This window comes from Salmo salar, chromosome ssa07, assembly GCF_905237065.1.
Source record: "Salmo salar chromosome ssa07, Ssal_v3.1, whole genome shotgun sequence".
Lineage (NCBI taxonomy): Eukaryota > Metazoa > Chordata > Actinopteri > Salmoniformes > Salmonidae > Salmo > Salmo salar.
The window spans coordinates 4935475-4939369 of record NC_059448.1 but is presented as its reverse complement, the minus strand read 5'-3'; the positions used below and the strand labels follow the sequence as shown (position 1 = coordinate 4939369).

At 36.9% G+C, this 3895-nt stretch overlaps 1 protein-coding gene across 1 annotated transcript in view; it reads left to right on the top strand.

Annotated features, from left to right (window-relative positions):
• LOC106608464 (cytochrome P450 26B1) overlaps positions 1-2775 on the top strand; it is a 43198-nt gene extending 40423 nt beyond the window's left edge. Inside the window, 1 exon segment of the mRNA XM_045721449.1 lies at positions 1-2775. This exon segment is cut by the window's left edge and continues 577 nt beyond it. The gene's annotated coding sequence lies outside the window, so the exon portion shown is untranslated.
• The last annotated feature ends 1120 nt before the right edge of the window (positions 2776-3895 follow it).

The window sequence follows — 3895 nt, the reverse complement described above, 5'->3', positions numbered from 1 at the left end:
TTGGAATGTAGGTCTCCTTTGAACTCTAAAAAGGAACATTCAGAATTCCGATTCCTTCTCTTTGTCGTTTTGTTGTCAGTTGTCAGAACTTTCTGGGAGAGAAAGAAGAAGAACAGAAGCTGCCAAAAAAAAGTTTATAATCTCTATTCCTTTTGTTTTCCAATAAATATACAAAACTGTGTATGACGAAATTGAAAAGTTATGTAATATAATGAATGAAATAAAAATAGGGAAAGTAACATTAGGTGAAGTTATGCACAATTAGGAAACAGATTCGTAGAGGAGTGTATTTGGATGGAGGGATGAAAGAAAGAAAGAAAGAAAGGAGGGAGAGAGGGAGAAAGGAGGGGAAAGAAAGGATAAAACAGGGTATAATGGTTTATGAACATTTGGTAAAGAATAAAAGAGTGGGGAATCTGCACAAGAGAGAGAGATGATCTCAATGTGAAAAAACAAGCCAGAGCCAGATAGATAGATAGATAGATAGATAGATAGATAGATAGATAGATAGATAGATAGATAGATAGATAGATAGATAGATAGATAGATAGATAGATAGATAGATAGATAGATAGATAGATAGATATATAGATAGATAGATAGATAGATAGATAGATAGATAGAAGGAGAGAGATAGATAGAAGGAGAGAGAGAGATGGGTATATTTTTGTTTTAAGGCCTAGGGGTGATATATGTATTGCATGGTGCTTTAGCTCCGGTCCTGGCAAGCTATATCATTTTCCTCCAGCCCTGCACTAACCTACCTGTCTTAAACAATCAAGCTATCAACCTATCACCTATCACAATTAGGTAAATTAGCCTGGGCTGGTTCTTAGCGCTGGGATGGGTACAAAACCCAGAAAATGGACTTTGACTATCTAGATCCGGAGTTGGAACAGAGACCCTTGCTAGAGGACTTCAGGGATGATGAGAAGGAGAAACTCAAAAGCTGGAACGGAATTTCAGTGTGTTAATAACTCAGGTGTGGGAGCGGATCTTTCATTGGACGGATTTTAAGGACTTTATTTCTTAATTTTTTTTTTACTCAACCTGCACATAAGGAAGTGACTATAAGTTGTTATTAACCACGTTCCTTCCTCTTCCCCCTTTCCAACCTTCAAACCTGTGCTATGATGTTATATGAAGACTTGTGTCTGTCAGTCGGGCCTGATGACTGGACTTCTTATGGACATAACAAAGCTAAGTCGGAGAGAGAGAGGAAGAGTGTCGTTGACCTCTGTGGAACGCGATCGTGACATTTTGACATGCTGCTCCTCTTTATCAACACTAAAATGCAAAAAAATATATAAACTTTATTAGCTAACTAGATTAAACAACGTGAGCCGATATCAGAATCAGAATCTCAGAACATATTACTAACTCAAACACCAAGAAATGTCCGTCATGGAGACGGAGGGAAAACAATTCCAAAACAGAACTCCTTCTTTTATGACTCATCAAAAGAACACTTCTGGGTGTCACAAACATTCCCGGAACATTCCCGAAAAACAACTTTCCGGAATCCTTGGACAGGCGGGAGTTTTAACATGGAGGGAGTTAGGACCCAGAAACTCTGTTGGGAAAAAGCTAATACAAACTTTGTCCTACAACTGTCTTCTACAGATACAGTACCAGTCAAAAGTTTTGGACCCACCTACTCATTTCCATGTTTGTTCTTTATTTGTACTATTTTCTACATTGTAGATAGTGAAGACATCATAACTATGAAATAACACATATGGAATCATGTAGAAACCAAAAAAAAAAAGTTTTAAACAAAATCAAAATATATATTATATTTGAGATTCTTCAAAGTAACCACCCTTTGCCTTGATGACAGCTTTGCACACTTTCGGCATGCCTGTCTATAATAATAATAATAATAATGTAATATAATAATGTCTATAATGTTATAGACATGTATATCCCGTGACCAACCACACCACTGATTGTCTATACTTGCTATAAGTACAGTGAGCTGCTTCTGTGTTTCTAACTGAGAGTTCTAGAACTGCTAAGATATATAGATTGCAAGTGAGATTCTTCCCCAATTTATTTTTTTTTTGATTATAATTTTTTTTTTTTTTTGATTTTGTGAAAAGCAAGATTAGGGATGGGCTGTTTATGTTTACTCTTCTGTTTAACAGGTAAGCCATGGGGTAACGTCTGTTTTAATACCCTAATATTATCATGATTGGTATTATTTACTATTAATATTTGTCGTTGTAGTAAAATATTAGTTTTTATTATATTTCCAGAATAGAGTTCAAGTATAAATTACAAAAGTCTGTTTGTTGGTAAATATTGTTATATTTAGTATGATATGAATTATTTCCGTTATATATTGTAAAACATTGTTGAATATGTTAATATTGCTTATTGTATTAGTTATTCTTATTTTGGGTTATTATTATTATAATAATTATTATCGTTGCATTAATTAATTATTACAATTAAGAAGATAAGCACTTGCGAGGTATGTTCGTTATGGAAGTGTCACATGACTACATTGGTTCTTATGTCTGAATGCATCCCAAATGGCACCCTATTCCCCAATGGGCCCTGGTCTAAAGTAGTGCACTACATAGGGAATAGGCCCTGATCTAAAGTAGTGCACTATATAGGGAATAGGGCTCTGGTCTGAAGTAGTGCACTACATAGGGAATAGGGCTCTGGTCTAAAGTAGTGCACTACATAGGGAATAAGCCCTGATCTAAAGTAGTGCACTATATAGGGAATAGGGCTCTGGTCTAAAGTAGTGCACTACATAGGGAATAGGGCTCTGGTCTAAAGTAGTGCACTACATAGGAATAGGGCTCTGGTCTAAAGTAGTGCACTACATAGGGAATAGGGCTCTGGTCTAAAGTAGTGCACTACATAGGGAATAGGACACTGGTCTAAAGTAGTGCACTACATAGGGAATAGGGCTCTGGTCTAAAGTAGTGCACTACATAGGGAATAGGGCTCTGGTCTAAAGTAGTGCACTACATAGGGAATAGGGCTCTGGTCTAAAGTAGTGCACTATATAGGGAATAGGGCCCTGGTCTAAAGTAGTGCACTATATAGGGAATAGGGCTCTGGTCTAAAGTAGTGCACTATATAGGGAATAGGGCTCTGGTCTAAAGTAGAGCACTATATAGGGAATAGGGCGCCATTTGGGTTGCAACCTCTGTTGGTTATCTGTCTGTCTGTCAGTCTGTCTTTCTGTCTTTCTGTCTGTCTGTCTGTCGCTCTGTCTGTCTGTCTGTTCATAATATGTTTATTTTATTTTCCAGATCCCAACAATTTTAATTAGTTTATATGAATGTTTTTTTCATTTTTTTTGTTACCGTTATTCTTAAATGTACTCCTGTAATAAAATATAATGTGAAAATTAAGACTAATGTTTCAATCAATATCTTGACTGTAGAAATAGTTGAGGGACAGACCTACAATCAACCAAACAACTCCATGGTTTCTCTGTTCTGTGGTTTCCATGGTTACATCATTCTATGGTTCAACAATTCTGAAGTTCTTAAGTTCAGTGGATCTGTAGTTCCGTAGTTATGAATTTATATCATTACGAGGTTCGTAGGTTCTGAGGTTCTGAGGATCCATACTTCTGAGGTTCTGTGGTTCTGACATTCTGAGGTTCTAAACTTCTATGGTTCCATGGTTCCGAGGTTCCATTGTTTCACAAGGTTCTTCTGATGATCTTGAAAGACCTTCTGGATGTGTTGACCACAGATTGAAAGACTCAGTGTGTGTGTGTGTGTGTGTGTTACTCCACCATTGCCTCATAACCACAAAGCAGTCTTTAGATGGAGAACGGAGGTCTCAACACAGGCCTATTGGTGAACACAGAACAGTACACTCATATCAGATGGAACCCAAGTCCTCTCTTTGAGTTCATAGG